This window comes from Bombina bombina, chromosome 1, assembly GCF_027579735.1.
Source record: "Bombina bombina isolate aBomBom1 chromosome 1, aBomBom1.pri, whole genome shotgun sequence".
Taxonomy (NCBI): Eukaryota; Metazoa; Chordata; class Amphibia; order Anura; family Bombinatoridae; genus Bombina; species Bombina bombina.
The window spans coordinates 490,229,999-490,248,334 of NC_069499.1; positions in this window are offsets into that span (position 1 = coordinate 490,229,999).

The window sequence follows — 18,336 nt, forward strand, 5'->3', positions numbered from 1 at the left end:
CCTGTTCATTGCCTTTTACCTCTCTCATTACAGTGGGACTCCAAGACCATCAAGGAAGAGGCCATAATTGACACTCAAGCAAACTATATTGATGTTTCCCTTGTCACTAAGAATAAAATACCTCTGATTAAAAAAATGTCTCCTGTTTCCATTCGGGTAGTAGACGGCACTGAAATTTCCTCAGGATCCTATCTCTCATCACACGATTCCTATTCTGGTCACCACTCATGAATCTCACCAGGAATACATCACATTTGATGTTATCTCTTCTCCTCTCTTCCCTATTGTTTTGGGGTTACAGTGGCTGCGCTTACACGAACCTGTCATTTTGTGGAATACTTTGAAGTTGCATTTCTCTTCTCCCTTCTGTAAACAATCCTGTTTCCGGGATATTCCCCTACTACAATTGTCAGAAACTACGCAAATACCCCTTGCCTATCAGAAGTTCACAGAAGTGTTCAGTAAAAAGGAAGCAGACTGCCTACCTCCACATCGGTCCTACGACTGTCCCATCGAACTTAAGCCTGGCACCACTCCACCTTTTGGTCATCTTTATCCACTCTGCCAACCAGAGCTGGACCATTTGAAGACATACCTGGATGAAAATCTAAAAAAAGGCTTTATACGCCCATCTGTTTCACCGGCTGCTTCAGGATTCTTCTTCGTTAGGAACAAGGACAACTCTCTACGCCCTATCATTGACTTCAGAGAATTAAATAAAATCACAGTGAAAAATAGGTACCCCTTGCCACTTATCCCTGAACTTATTGAAAGGCTTCAACATGCAACTATATTCACCAAATTGGATCTCAGAGGGGTGTATAATCTTGTCCGGATTAGAGAAGGTGACGAGTGGCTCACTGCATTTCGGACCCGCTATGGTCTCTTTGAATACCTAGTGATGCCCTTTGGCCTAACGAATGCACCCGCCACGTTCCAATACTTTGTCAACGACATTTTCCACGACCTTCTTGACATTTGCGTAGTAGTGTACTTGGATGACATTTTAATCTACTCTAACAGCCTTGAAGAACATATAAAACATGTGAGTTGGATACTCTCTAGACTTCAAGTACATCGCCTTTACGCAAAATTAGAAAAATGCGTATTCCATACTACTCAAATCGACTTCCTTGGCTATACCATTGGTCCACATGGAATTAAGATGCAAGAAAATAAAGTCGACGCAGTTAGAGACTGGCCACAACCAAAAAATAGAAAGGACCTGCAACGTTTCCTGGGTTTCAGCAACTACTATAGGAAGTTTATCAAAAATTTCTCCCTTACAACCAAACCACTGACCAGACTCACTAGCACTTCTATTCCCTTCCAATGGAATGCTTCAGCTACTCAGGCCTTCAATTCATTAAAAGATTCATTCACTTCAGCACCCATTTTACAATTCCCAGATCCCTCACTTCAATTTGTGCTCGAAGTGGATTCTTCTGACTATGCACTTGGCGCTGTTCTATCCCAAAGAAAGTCTTTAACCCAACCACTCCATCCAGTGGCTTTTTACTCCAAGTCCCTTTCTCCTGCAGAGATTAACTATTCTATTGGTGATAAGGAGCTCCTCGCCATTAAAAGGGCATTCGAGAACTGGAGACATCTTTTGGAGGGTACGGAATCCCCAGTCATCATCTATAATGACCACCGCAATCTAGAGTTTCTGCAAAAAAATAAAACCCTCTCTAGCAGACAAGTTTGTTGGAGCTTATAATTTAGTAGGTTCAATTATCAAATTATATATAGACCTGCTGCCAAGAACGGCAAGGCTGATGCCCTCTCCAGACGAGATCCAAGACCATCTTTTCCTTCTGAACCTACGAGCATTATTCCTGCCGACAAATTCCTCGGTCTCCTACCAACTTTTAACAAACGAATACAAACAGCTCTTCGCTCTGACAATACTATCCCATATGGACAGCTCACTCTGCGAAATAATTTATACTTCCATGGAGATAAAATATATGTTCCAAATATGCTCAGAAATTATCTGATTAAGCAACACCACGACCCCCCACTACTTGGTCACCCTGGTATAAATAAAACAAAGGATCTCCTTTCTAGAAGTTATTGGTGGCCAGATATGTATACCACTGTGAAAGATTATATCCAAAACTGCACAGTCTGTATTACATCTAAAAAGGACAGAAATAAACCCTATGGACAACTTCTACCGATTGACATACCTGAACGTCCTTGGTTTCACATTGGAATGGACTTTATTGTTGAACTTCCTACTAGTTCTGGTTTCAATACCATTTTAGTAGTCACTGATATTCTCACTAAAATGGCTCTCTTTATTCCATTCCATAAAGTACCTACTGCTTCTGAAACTGCACTTCTGTTTCTTAATACTGTTGTTCGTCTCCATGGACTCCCCAGTATCATAACCTCTGATAGAGGTACTCAATTCACCTCAAAATTTTGGAAATCCCTATCAGAACACTTACAAATTGATCATCGGCTGAGTACAGCATTTCACCCGCAAACCAACGGGCAAACCGAAAGACTAAATCAATGGCTCGAACAGTACCTCCGGTGTTACTGCTCCTATCATCAAGAAATATGGGCTGAATATCTATATTTAGCAGAATTTTCATACAACAACTCTACCAATAGTACAACTAATCTCTCTCCCTTTTATGCTAATTATGCATATCATCCACACTTTAGGATTCTTGACGACACTCCTGTGAATTCACCTGGAGTGGATGACCTCCTAAGAACTATTGTGGAAAATTTCCATCTTCTAAGGAAAAACATTCAAAACGCACAATCCTCTCAAAAGAAGTATTATGACTTACGTAGGAGACCTGCTCCAGCATATGCAGTCGGAGATAGAGTGTGGCTTTCCACTAAAAATATAAAAATTCTAGTTCCCTCAAAGAAGCTTTCTGGTTTGTACATTGGCCCTTTCACGATTACTCGTGTTATCAATGTTAACGCAGTCACTCTGGACCTACCTCCTTCAATACCTATCCACCCAACCTTCCATGTCTCGCTTCTTAAACCAGCTACTAACACTAGCTCTACTTCCATCGTTCTCCCTCCTCCAGCTCTACCCTTGGATTCTGATGTCTTTGAAGTCCAAGACCTCCTTGAATCCAGAATTTGCAATGGGGAATTGCAATACCTCGTAAGGTGGAAGGGTTACTCTCCTGATGAGGATACTTGGGAGCCACATAACCTGATTAATGCACCTCGCCTCCTCTCCCGATTCCACAGACGTTACCCTACGAGACCCAGGCATCAAGCCGAGGATCGGCTTCCTTGAGGGGGGGCATATGTAAGGAATCCACTTCGCATTTTCCACTTGTTCCATGTTTTCACAAGTCAGCTGGCTATTTAGGTGTTCACCTGTGTGCAAACAGGTGCTTAGTTATTTTCCTTGTACCAGTTTACAGCTCTCCTGCTCAATGCAGCTACTCGCCTAAATACCAAGCTCTCTCTTTTGGATTACAATTTGTTCATTCAAAATAGAACCAGTTTTTCCTACTGCAAGTTTCTACAATGTTACCTCTCTAAGAAACCAGCTACAAATTATCTGCTGCTTGTTGCTTTATATCAATCTGTGCTACACACATCCAAGCCTCTCTCACTAAATGGCAGTCTCACTGTAACTGAACAAACAGGATTGGTGTAACATTCTAACTTGGTACATTGCTGAACTGATTTCAATGATTTATAGTAAGTTGGGACTGTTTTCCTCTCACTCCTTACCTGCAAGCACAAGATTTGTTTGTTTCTCAGCGTCTGATACTTTTGTCAGATCTCTCCGCTTGTGCTGCTGTCACTCAGCACATTGACTCCTCCCACACATATTAAATATACTAAAGTTTCTTATGCATCCAGTACTTATCTCTCACATTTGGGACTTCCTTTACTTTATGTACTGAACAATATAGTATACCTGAAGCCTTTTGTTCTGCTTCCTGTTATTTACCAAATTTGATAACAGAGACAGCTATTGAATTTATACATTACTTTATTTACAAATATTAATTTCCTTTCACTTTCAGGCATACAGTCTATGCTATTTAATAGCCTGTTTAAGAAAGTGATACAAATACATTTTTTCTCAAGTCTGCAGTTGTGATCTTTTGCTCCTTCTTCATCAGGCATTACACTTTCCTTTTTAGCACGAAATGTAGTAGATTGGATTTCGTCTAATAATTATGTACTGAACAATGATCTTGAGTCTAGTGTTTGTCATCCGTACTCTTTAGATGCGTTAATACATTTAGAGCCTAAAGAAATTCCAGCAGAAATTAAAAAATTTAAAGTCATGTTCAATCCACTCAAAGCCTGGCATAAGATAGCGTCTATCTTATCAATTAATAATAGAGCTTCTCATATCTTACCTATAATAGGCAACCCTACTTTTCAAGCAGGCTTAGACTCGGAAGTTTTTAGAAAATGGCATACTGCCGGACTAACAAAGGTATTTCAAATTATAGACAAAGAAGGGAAATGTATTAAAACATTTCAGAAATTAAAAATAGATTTTGACCTGTCTAATAAGGACTTTTTTGCATATCTGCAACTAAGACATTTTGTTCAAGATCTAGTTAAGAAAGTGTGTTGGGAATGGGGACTGGGTATACTGGAGAGCTGGCTAGCTTTAACAAGGAATGGTCATATGTCGATTGCACCGTGCTATCATCTTCTGAGTACAAATAAAGGAGTCTCGGTACGGGCAAATTTGGCCGCTTACTGGAATGAATTAATTCCACAGAGTAATATTGAAATAAATACTATTCAATTATCAATTAAGAAAATTTCTCAAGTAATATTATCTGCAACCTGGAGAGAGGCGCATGTTAAACTCCTACATGGGGCATATTTTACCACTAAGAGAGGCTTCAAATGTGCCAACATGGGATTTTATAAATGTCCAAAATGTTCACTTCAGGCAGCTGATCTAATCCACATGTTCTGGCACTGTCCAAAGATCAAAAATCTTTGGGCTAAGGTGGAATATTGGCTCAAGAATGTGCTCAAGATAGCTAATCTTTCACTTACATTATATCAGACAATATTTTGTCTTAAAGAATCTGGCAGGCAAAATAATGAGAGAATAGTAATCTCTGCCATTCTTGCTACTAGATATTTAATTTGTAAAAAGTGGAAAAGCTGTGTAATTCCAAGTATCTCTGAGATAAAAAACTGCATGAAAAAGCAATGCATTTTAGAACAGAGAGACGCAGATATAAATAATGATCAGGACATTAAAAGATTTTTTGACAAATGGGCGGTTTTTTAAAGAATTTTTCCTGTACCTGAAATGAACTATATAATCTTTCCTTTCAGGAATACAGAAATTGTTTTATTAGGGAATTGGTAAACACCAAAAGTGAGGTAGCATTAAAGTTGACTCCCCCTTTTTTTTTTTCCCCCTCTTTCTCTCTACCCTTTTTTTTTTTTCCCTTTTCTTGCTGGGCTGCTTCTCCGCACGGGAGGGGTATGGGTTTGGGGGAGGGTTCGGGGGGGGGGGGGGGTTGAAAATAAAAATCCGAAGTAATGTCAATAAGTAAGCTGAATGTGTTATATCAATATGTAGATTAGTTAAAATATATCTGCATGCATAGCTAAATACAGTATTATATGAATGAACTTATGTATAATTTATGGATTATGCTATGTGCTTAAAGCTGTTTATATTTGTTTTTGAACATTTTCTTGGATTACAAATAAAAGTTAAAAAAAAAAAAATTGCATGCTCGATCTGAATCATGAAAGAAAAAAAATTTGGTTTAGTATCCCTTTAATATGTCATTCATTTATTTTAAATAACTATGGCCTAGATTTGGAGTTTGGCGGTAAAAGGGCTGTTAACGCTCCGCAGGCTTTTTTCTGGCCGCACCATAAATTTAACTCTGGTATCGAGAGTTCAAACAAATGCTGCGTTAGGCTCCAAAAAAGGAGCGTAGAGCATTTTTTCCGCAAATGCAACTCTCGATACCAGAGTTGCTTACGGACGCGGCCAGCCTCAAAAACGTGCTCGTGCACGATTCTCCCATAGGAAACAATGGGGCTGTTTGAGCTGAAAAAAAACCTAACACCTGCAAAAAAGCAGCGTTCAGCTCCTAACGCAGCCCCATTGTTTCCTATGGGGAAACACTTCCTACGTCTGCACCTAACACTCTAACATGTACCCCGAGTCTAAACACCCCTAACCTTACACTTATTAACCCCTATTCTGCCGCCCCCGCTATCGCTGACCCCTGCATATTTTTTTTAACCCCTAATCTGCCGCTCCGTAAACCGCCGCAACCTACGTTATCCCTATGTACCCCTAATCTGCTGCCCTAACATCGCCGACCCCTATATTATATTTATTAACCCCTAATCTGCCCCCCTCAACGTCGCCGACACCTGCCTACACTTATTAACCCCTAATCTGCCGAGCGGACCTGAGCGCTACTATAATAAAGTTATTAACCCCTAACCCGCCTCACTAACCCTATCATAAATAGTATTAACCCCTAATCTGCCCTCCCTAACATCGCCGACACCTACCTTCAATTATTAACCCCTAATCTGCCGAGCGGACCTCACCGCTATTCTAATAAATGTATTAACCCCTAAAGCTAAGTCTAACCCTAACACTAACACCCCCCTAACTTAAATATAATTTACATCTAACGAAATAAATTAACTCTTATTAAATAACTTATTCCTATTTAAAGCTAAATACTTACCTGTAAAATAAACCCTAATATAGCTACAATATAAATTATAATTATATTATAGCTATTTTAGGATTAATATTTATTTTACAGGCAACTTTGTAATTATTTTAACCAGGTACAATAGCTATTAAATAGTTAAGAACTATTTAATAGTTACCTAGTTAAAATAATAACAAATTTACCTGTAAAATAAATCCTAACCTAAGATATAATTAAACCTAACACTACCCTATCAATAAAATAATTAAATAAACTACCTACAATTACCTACAATTAACCTAACACTACACTATCAATAAATTAATTAAACACAATTCCTACAAATAAATACAATTAAATAAACTAGCTAAAGTACAAAAAATAAAAAAGAACTAAGTTACAAAAAATAAAAAAATATTTACAAACATAAGAAAAATATTACAACAATTTTAAACTAATTACACCTACTCTAAGCCCCCTAATAAAATAACAAACACCCCCAAAATAAAAAATTCCCTACCCTATTCTAAATTAAAAAAGTTACAAGCTCTTTTACCTTACCAGCCCTGAACAGGGCCCTTTGCGGGGCATGCCCCAAGAATTTCAGCTCTTTTGCCTATAAAAGAATAAATACAATACCACCCCCCCCCAACATTACAACCCACCACCCACATACCCCTAATCTAACCCAAACCCCCCTTAAATAAACCTAACACTAAGCCCCTGAAGATCTTCCTACCTTGTCTTCACCATCCAGGTTCACCGATCCGTCCTGAAGAGCTCCTCCGATGTCCTGATCCAAGCCCAAGCGGGGGGCTGAAGAGGTCCATGATCCGGTCAAAGTCTTCATCCAAGCGGGGCAGAAGAGGATCTTCCATCCGATTGAAGTCATCATCCAGGCGGCATCTTCTATGGTCTTCCATCCGGAGCGAAGCGGCAGGATCCTGAAGACCTCCAGCGCGGAACATCCATCCGACTGAACGACGAATGACTGTTCCTTTAAGGGACGTCATCCAAGATGGCGTCCCTCGAATTCCGATTGGCTGATAGGATTCTATCAGCCAATCGGAATTAAGGTATGAATTTTCTGATTGGCTGATGGAATCAGCCAATCAGAATCTAGTTCAATCCGATTGGCTGATCCAATCAGCCAATCAGATTGAGCTCGCATTCTATTGGCTGATCGGAACAGCCAATAGAATGCGAGCTCAATCTGATTGGCTGATTGGATCAGCCAATCGGATTGAACTTGATTCTGATTGGCTGATTCCATCAGCCAATCAGAAAATTCATACCTTAATTCCGATTGGCTGATAGAATCCTATCAGCCAATCGGAATTCGAGGGACGCCATCTTGGATGACGTCCCTTAAAGGAACAGTCATTCGTCGTTCAGTCGTCGGTCCGGATGGATGTTCCGCGCTGGAGGTCTTCAGGATCCTGCCGCTTCGCTCCGGATGGAAGACCATAGAAGATGCCGCCTGGATGATGACTTCAATCGGATGGAAGATCCTCTTCTGCCCCGCTTGGATGAAGACTTTGACCGGATCATGGACCTCTTCAGCCCCCCGCTTGGGCTTGGATCAGGACATCGGAGGAGCTCTTCAGGACGGATCGGTGAACCTGGATGGTGAAGACAAGGTAGGAAGATCTTCAGGGGCTTAGTGTTAGGTTTATTTAAGGGGGGTTTGGGTTAGATTAGGGGTATGTGGGTGGTGGGTTGTAATGTTGGGGGGGGTATTGTATTTATTCTTTTATAGGCAAAAGAGCTGAAATTCTTGGGGCATGCCCCGCAAAGGGCCCTGTTCAGGGCTGGTAAGGTAAAAGAGCTTGTAACTTTTTTAATTTAGAATAGGGTAGGGAATTTTTTATTTTGGGGGTGTTTGTTATTTTATTAGGGTACTTAGAGTAGGTGTAATTAGTTTAAAATTGTTGTAATATTTTTCTTATGTTTGTAAATATTTTTTTATTTTTTGTAACTTAGTTCTTTTTTATTTTTTGTACTTTAGCTAGTTTATTTAATTGTATTTATTTGTAGGAATTGTGTTTAATTAATTTATTGATAGTGTAGTGTTAGGTTAATTGTAGGTAATTGTAGGTAGTTTATTTAATTATTTTATTGATAGGGTAGTGTTAGGTTTAATTATATCTTAGGTTAGGATTTATTTTACAGGTAAATTTGTTATTATTTTAACTAGGTAACTATTAAATAGTTCTTAACTATTTAATAGCTATTGTACCTGGTTAAAATAATTACAAAGTTGCCTGTAAAATAAATAATAATCCTAAAATAGCTATAATATAATTATAATTTATATTGTAGCTATATTAGGGTTTATTTTACAGGTAAGTATTTAGCTTTAAATAGGAATAAGTTATTTAATAAGAGTTAATTTATTTCGTTAGATGTAAATTATATTTAAGTTAGGGGGGTGTTAGTGTTAGGGTTAGACTTAGCTTTAGGGGTTAATACATTTATTAGAATAGCGGTGAGCTCCGGTCGTCAGATTAGGGGTTAATAATTGAAGTTAGGTGTCGGCGATGTTAGGGAGGGCAGATTAGGGGGTTAATACTATTTATTATAGGGTTAGTGAGGCGGGTTAGGGGTTAATAACTTTATTATAGTAGCGCTCAGGTCCGCTCGGCAGATTAGGGGTTAATAAGTGTAGGCAGGTGTCGGCGACGTTGAGGGGGGCAGATTAGGGGTTAATAAATATAATATAGGGGTCGGCGGTGTTAGGGGCAGCAGATTAGGGATACATAGGGATAACGTAGGTGGCGGCGCTTTGCGGTCGGAAGATTAGGGGTTAATTATTTTAAGTAGCTGGCGGCGACGTTGTGGGGGGCAGGTTAGGGGTTAATAAATGTAATATAGGGGTCGGCGGTGTTAGGGGCAGCAGATTAGGGGTACATAAGTATAACGTAGGTGGCGGTCGGCAGATTAGGGGTTAAAAATTTTAATCGAGTGGCGGCGATGTGGGGGGACCTCGGTTTAGGGGTACATAGGTAGTTTATGGGTGTTAGTGTACTTTAGGGTACAGTAGTTAAGAGCTTTATGAACCGGCGTTAGCCAGAAAGCTCTTAACTCCTGCTATTTTCAGGCGGCTGTAGTTTTGTCGTTAGAGCTCTAACGCTCACTTCAGAAACGACTCTAAATACCGGCGTTAGAAAGATCCCATTGAAAAGATAGGATACGCAAATGGCGTAGGGGGATCTGCGGTATGGAAAAGTCGCGGCTGAAAAGTGAGCGTTAGACCCTTTAATCACTGACTCCAAATACCAGCGGGCGGCCAAAACCAGCGTTAGGAGCCTCTAACGCTGGTTTTGACGGCTACCGCCGAACTCCAAATCTAGGCCTATATGTTTTGCTGAAATTACGCCTGCTGTAACTATCTTCTTTTTCTTATTTTTTTAAAATTCAATAAAAACAATTTCAACATAAAATCAGTAAGTGCTATGGACATTGCTTTGATTGGTGACAACTGCTTTGTCTTTAAAGGGACAGTCAACACTAAAATTGTTATTGTTTAAAAATATAGACAATGCCTTTACTACCCATTACCCAGCTTTGCACAACGAACATTGTTATATTAATATACTTTTATAACATTTAAACCTCTAAATTATTTCTGCCTGTTTCTAAGCCACTACAGATAGCCTCTTATCACATGCTTTTTTATTTGCTTTTCACAACAGGAGACTGCTAGTTCATGTGAGCCATATAGATAACATTGTGCTCACGGCCCGGGAGTTATTTAAGAGTAAGCACAACACAGCTCTAATTGGCTAAAATGAAAGTCAATAGATAATAAATAAAAAGTAATATGATCAGGGGGCTGTTGGAAGATGCTTAGATACAAGGTAATCACAGAGGTAAAATGTATATTAATATGACTGTGTTTCTTATGCAAAACTGGGGAAAAGGGTAATAAAGGGATTATCTATCTATTAAAACAATAAAAATTCGGGTGTAGACTGTCACTTTAATTCTGCATTATTTACATCATGCATATATAATGTTGTAGTTACATTTTAAGTACAATTATGTCTATTTCTTTCTATTATTAAAAAGACACAGCACTTACATGCATCAGTACTGAGATGTTCCAATGTGCATGTGCCAAAATAAAATGTTGCATTCTGCTTACATATCTATTCACCACCTGGCACGTGAAGGTTGCAGTCAACTTGGGAGCTAAGTATCTGTTTTTTATTGACAGCTATATGCTGGGGCATAATTTAACATCACTGGGGCCCAGGGCAGAGGCTGAGATGGGGCCGCTTTCTGGTTATTTGAAATCAGAAGAAGCTAAGTCAGCGACCACATTGGAGCAAGTGTCGCTGTTTCTCCATTATTTTGATTTATTCTTCACCCTTGGTTAGTCTGCACCAGAGGATATGCACTTGCGCAGTCTTTCTGTAAAAATATGGCTACAGTTTTTTCTTTTTGAGCACACTGTGACGGCCATCTTGGAAGCCCTACACCATATTTGTAATAGCAAATCTAAATACTTTTCTTACATGGTAAGATGTTTTTACAGTAGGGTGGCTCACAGAGAGACCAGGCATGATGCTTGTGAACCAGGCCTCCCTGTAGTGAAACCAATATTATTTGCAGGGCTAAAGGAGCCTTCTAGATTTGCAGGCCTAGCCTAGATTGAGACCTCTGAGAGTTTTCAAATTTGTTGTCCTAAGAAGAGTTAGACTCATTGCTTATTAGGTCTGTTTTAATAATTTGGACCCCAGATTATTAGAATGTTCTTAAAGTATGTGAGGATTTATCAAGTTTACTAGTTTAAACTTAGGGAGTTATACTATTTTGAAGCAAATGGCTTAATCTACCCATTCACCTTCAAGGTCTAGAATAGTTATAATTATAATTAGTATAACATTAGTATATTACCATGTGACACTGCCTATATTAAGAACTGAACAATATCACAAGTAAGAAAAACTACTCACTTCCAATGACTGCAGATTTCTTTGAAAGTCTAATATCTAGTTCTTGAAAGTCCTATAAAGTGTACAAACATAATTAAAGGGTTTTAAGACACTTTCCAATTTACTTCTATTATCAAATTTTGCACAGTCTTTTTATATTCACCCTTTCTGTGGAACAAGATCCTACTGAGCATGTGCAGAAGCTCACAGGGTATACGTATACTAAGCTGTGATTGGCTGATGTCTGTCACATGATACAGGGGGATAGAAAATGGGAAAAAAATAATTAGTCAGAAAATAAAATCTACTGCTTATTTTAAATTCAGAGTAAGTGCTAGAGTAAGTGCTATTGTATTGTCTTTTTATTATGCACATGTTAATTATGTAATTCGACTGTAATGAGTGGTCCTTTAAGACACACTGAATACTTTGTGAGGCCTTTCAGATCTGTGATTTAGCACTATATATGTGATAGCTTACAGCAAGGATTTCCAAATGGCGTCCCTCTACCCCAGGAAAAAGAGAGCTAAAATGTGTGCATTGTAAGTATATATATATATATATATATATATATATATATATATATATATATACACACAGTGGATATAAAAAGTCTACATACCCCTGTTAAAATGTCAGGTTTCTGTGATGTAAAACAATTAGACAAAGATAACTCATTTCAAAACTTTTTCCACCTTGAATCTGACCTATAAACTGTACAACTCAATTGAAAAAACAAACTGAAATCTTTTAGGTTGAGGGAAGTGAACAAAAAACTTAAATAATGTGGTTGCATAAGTGTGCACACCCTTAAACTAATACTTTGTTGAAGCCTCTTTTGATTTTATTACAGCACTCAGTCTTTTTGGGTATGACTCTATCAGCATGGCACATCTTGACTTGGCAAGATTTGCCAACTCTTCTTTGCAAAAACACTCCAAATCTGTCAGATTGCGAGGGCATCTCCTGTGCACAGTCTTCTTCAGATCACCCCACAGATTTTCAATCTGAATTCTGGTCTGGACTCTGGCTTGGCCATTCAAAAACTTTAATCTTCTTCTGGTGAAGTCATTCCTTTGTTGATTTGGATGTATGCTTTGGATTGTTGTCATGCTGAACGATGAAGTTCTTCTTCATGTTCAGCTTTCTAGCAGATGCCTGAAGTTTTGTGCCAATATTGACTGGTATTTGGAACTGTTTATAATTCCCACTACCTTGACTAAGGCCCCAGTTCCAGCTGAAGAAAAGCAGCCCCAACGCATGATGCTGTCACCACCATGCTTCACTGTGGGTATGGTGTTCTTTTGGTGATGTGCAGTATTGTTTTTGCGCCAAACATATCATTTGGAATTTTGTCCAAAAAGTTCAACCTTGGTTTATCAGACCATAACATCTTTTCTCACATGCTTTTGGGAGACTTCAGATGTGTTTTTGCAAAATTTAGCTGGGCTTGGATGTTTTTCTTTGTAATCTTGCCACTCTACCCCATAGCCCAGACATATGAAGAATATGGGAGACTGTTGTCACATGTACCACACAGCTTTTCATAAATTTTGGAGGGATGTCCAGTTCTTGGTAATGTCACTGTTGCACCATATATTCTTCACTTGATGACTGTCTTCACTGTGTTCCATGGTATATCTAATGCCTTAGAAATTCTTTTGTACCCTTCTCCTAACTGATACCTTTTAACAATGAGATCCCTCTGATGCTTTGGAAGCTCTCTGCGGACCATGGCTTTTGCTGTAGGATGCGACTAAGAAAATGTCAGGAAAGACCTACTAGAACAGCTGAACTTTATTTGGGGTTAATCAGAGGCACTTTAAATGATGGCAGGTGTGTACTGACTCCTATTTAACATGATTTTGAATGTGATTGCTTAATTCTGAACACAGCTACATCCCCATACTTATGCAACCACATTATTTTAGGTTTTTTTGTTTACTTCCCTCCACCGAAAAGATTTCAGTTTGTTTTTCAATTGAGTTGTACAGTTTAAAGGTCACATTAAAGGTGGAAAAAGTTCTGAAATGGTTTATCTTTGTCTCATTTTTTTACAGCATAGAAACCTGACATTTTAACAGGGGTGTGTAGACTTTTTATATCCACTGTATATATTAGTTGTGTTCTTCTTAGGCATACATGTATATGTTTCCCTTAAGGCTTTTAAAATATTGAGCTCTGGCCCCCATTTGGCCATCACTGTTTTACAGAATCCGCTGAGACAATTTGTAGTGACATAGTTACACAATATTCTTGTCTTTTCAACATGTGAGGAGACTTGTGGCACAATTCTCTAAAGCTCTCTGCACAGGGGAGACTCTCTAAAAAGATCTGTCAGTGCTATGAGGGATTCTTTAAAGACACATTTTATATTGATAACTATGTATTTCACTAAGTGGTGCTACCTACATATTTGTATGTGAAGGACACATGCATCACAATATAGTGTTCAATAAAATTAGCAGATAAAAAAGCATGTTGAAAGTACAATGTAAAAAAGTGTGCATTAAAAAATATATTAGCAGTACACATTACAATTCATTTTAAAAATATCCATCAAAATGTGAATTATATTACTCTGTAAAATTATCATTTAAATATACAATCTAGTTTACAAATATTAAGTTAAATTTGTACTTAAAAGTAGCAAATGCAAAGTGTGCTTTATTTTTTTATTGTAAAATGAGTCTTGCAGCCTTAGCAAGTCAACTGAACAGGGGCCTGGTTTGGGCATATCAGACATTATCTCACAGGTCTCAGTGTATTCTCTAAGCATGCTACTTCAGAAGGTCTTACTGTTTTATGGCTTGTTCCAAAATGTGCATTGAGCTGAATTACAGATAGCTGAAGCTCTGCATAGGATGCAGCTTCAGGACTTATTTTAAATAGAACTGAATAAGATCTCTCCATGTGAGAGTTTGTGTGATACTTCACTCCATGCGACAGATTTTAGAAGCCGTACACCAAGATAATAGGCTCACTCATTTTTGTATAGCTCATGAGTGCAATTTGCGCTCGAGGTAAAAAAATAGCGCTGTCAGGTTAGCGTTGGTATTACAAGTTAAAAGTAAAAGTGTATGTGTATGCATGTGTAATTATGTGTATATATTTGTTTATATGTATGTATGTGCACATACATATTTACATAAACACTCTTAAAACAATTGCAGATTGCCACCAATGGAGAGACAATTCTTACATCTCTCTAATCAGCCTAGGCTTTCTTCAAAACCCATGAGAAATAATAGAGCCCCTTATAAACTTATGGTGCAATAAACACTTTACTCACTTTTAATCACTGTCCATGAGACCCATTTGAAATGCCTTCCATCTGGGAATACTCCATCTAATGGGTAAAAGTCTAAAACATAACTTTTATTACCAATAAACTAATTTAAAAACATCCATGGTAGTCCACAGGGTTCTCTCAAACAGAAGTAGCTTACGCTTTTCGACTGTAAGCCGTATTCATAACACATACATATTTACACATAAATACACATGTATACTCATATATAGACATGTCATGTATACATACACATATTTAGACATATATGCACACACACATTGGAACTCTTTCCAGTCAAACACCTTGTCATTTACCATCTCTTTTTAACTCTTTTTAAACCTTTATATCAAAATAAATGTAATTTTTTTAATTAAAATATATATATATATGTGGGCATGTCCAGGCAACTGTTATGGCTGGCAGCATTATTGAAAGCTGAAAAGGATATTTTGATCATCTGCCATGTATTAGCTTTACTTTCCACCATCCATATCTACTTAAAGATTTTAATTAAAAAATCTTATCCTACACTGCATGACAGAAGTTTTTCTTTTTTTTTTTCTACAACTCCTTAGCTATTTCAATCTGGACAGTTGAAGGCTGCGACAGCCATTTGTTGAAATATTTTCAGCACCCCCCCCCCCCCGTTAAATTGGGGAAAGCAGTTACCATAGCAAAAATCTGCACAGCTAACGAATCTACATTTTACAAAAGCTTATACTTCTACCTTGTTTGAGAACTAGGAGGTCTCATACAATCACCGGAGCACTATGGTAACCACTCCTGGACCTCTTCAAGAATCCTCCAGTGATCTTATTATTGATGGCCCAATGAAGGATAGAGGATCGTCATACCTACTAGCTGAGGATAATATCCTGATGCTGCCATCAACTCCTTATGCTTCGCAATGGTGCCTTGACTCACACCCCAGGAACCACAAAGACCAAACGACCTATATAAGGCAAGACTAGAAGGTCTGTAAATACATACTGGACTTAATGCAACTCCTGCTTAAAGATGAAACCTCTATGGGCAACTTGGTCTGCTCAGCTTTCCGGATTGCCATTCAATGTCCAGGCGAGATGCTTCTTAGATCTGCTCTAATCAGTCTGCTTCATGAATCTAATTGTGGTCCATGTTGCCTGAGTTGTCAGCGTCACCATAACTGTTTATCTGACAATGTCATGTGTTTAATCTGAATGTTCTTGTCTCTTTAAGGGAAGTCTATAAATTCCCATCATGCTCATGGCTCATTGCCAATAGTTCTAAGTTTGAGTAGCTAAACATGCTCTAACTGAAGCCTCCATAATTTCAAGCTTGGCTCTACAGTTCATTAACTGTTATTCATTTCTACTACCATTGTTTACTGCTGGATATTAGTGTTTTCTACCAAAGCTTTCAAGCCTTACATGGTAATTTTGAGGACAAACAACAATCAGCAATTCAAGACTTTCTATCAAGTAATCATTTAATGTTTGGGACAATATCACTATCTACAGTCGACCTGGTGTGTTATACAGGGAGTGCAGAATTATTAGGCAAATGAGTATTTTGACCACATCATCCTCTTTATGCATGTTGTCTTACTCCAAGCTGTATAGGCTCGAAAGCCTACTACCAATTAAGCATATTAGGTGATGTGCATCTCTGTAATGAGAAGGGGTGTGGTCTAATGACATCAACACCCTATATCAGGTGTGCATAATTATTGGGCAACTTCCTTTCCTTTGGCAAAATGGGTCAAAAGAAGGACTTGACAGGCTCAGAAAAGTAAAAAATAGTGAGATATCTTGCAGAGGGATGCAGCACTCTTAAAATTGCAAAGCTTCTGAAGCGTGATCATCGAACAATCAAGCGTTTCATTCAAAATAGTCAACAGGGTCGCAAGAAGCGTGTGGAAAAACCAAGGCGCAAAATAACTGCCCATGAACTGAGAAAAGTCAAGCGTGCAGCTGCCAAGATGCCACTTGCCACCAGTTTGGCCATATTTCAGAGCTGCAACATCACTGGAGTGCCCAAAAGCACAAGGTGTGCGATACTCAGAGACATGGCCAAGGTAAGAAAGGCTGAAAGACGACCACCACTGAACAAGACACACAAGCTGAAACATCAAGACTGGGCCAAGAAATATCTCAAGACTGATTTTTCTAAGGTTTTATGGACTGATTAAATGAGAGTGAGTCTTGATGGGCCAGATGGATGGGCCTGTGGCTGGATTCGTAAAGGGCAGAGAGCTCCAGTCTGAGTCAGACGCCAGCAAGGTGGAGGTGGAGTACTGGTTTGGGCTGGTATCATCAAAGATGAGCTTGTGGGGCCTTTTCGGGTTGAGGATGGAGTCAAGCTCAACTCTTAGTCCTACTGCCAGTTTCTGGAAGACACCTTCTTCAAGCAGTGGTACAGGAAGAAGTCTGCATCCTTCAAGAAAAACATGATTTTCATGCAGGACAATGCTCCATCACACGCGTCCAAGTACTCCACAGCGTGGCTGGCAAGAAAGGGTATAAAAGAAGAAAAACTAATGACATGGCCTCCTTGTTCACCTGATCTGTACCCCATTGAGAACCTGTGGTCCATCATGAAATGTGAGATTTACAAGGAGGGAAAACAGTACACCTCTATGAACAGTGTCTGGGAGGCTATGGTTGCTGCTGCACGCAATGTTGATGGTGAACAGATCAAAACACTGACAGAATCCATGGATGGCAGGCTTTTGAGTGTCCTTGCAAAGAAAGGTGGCTATATTGGTCACTGATTTGTTTTTGTTTTGGAATGTCAGAAATGTATATTTGTGAATGTTGAGATGTTATATTGTTTTCACTGGTAAAAATAAATAATTGAAATGGGTATATATTTGTTTTTTGTTAAGTTGCCTAATAATTATGCACAGTAATAGTCACCTGCACACACAGATATCCCCCTAAAATAGCTATAACTAAAAACAAACTAAAAACTACTTCCAAAACTATTCAGCTTTGATATTAATGAGTTTTTTTGGGTTCATTGAGAACATGGTTGTTGTTCAATAATAAAATGAATCCTCAAAAATACAACTTGCCTGATAATTCTGCACTCCCTGTATTGCTGGACTTTCTTTTACAAACACTACCAGAGAACCACTTACCATCGCTAATTGATCCGGTTCCTACATCAGCTTGTTAGAGAGCATTGTAAGCTCTCCCCTCTACCTAGCCTGTCAGCAACTCCACGGACATCATTGGCTGAGGCTCACACACACTAGTTGTGACGTCACAAACGCTCCGCTGTGTACTCCGTCTCAAACTCCATTGCAGATCAAGGTACAGCACATATAAGTTATTCCTGCACAAGTACTGCTGTCCAGTTAATGTATATGAAGGATGCTTATTACTACAGCTCAAAAATACATCTGCTAAATAACGTTATTAACTGAGTTGCATGCATATACTCT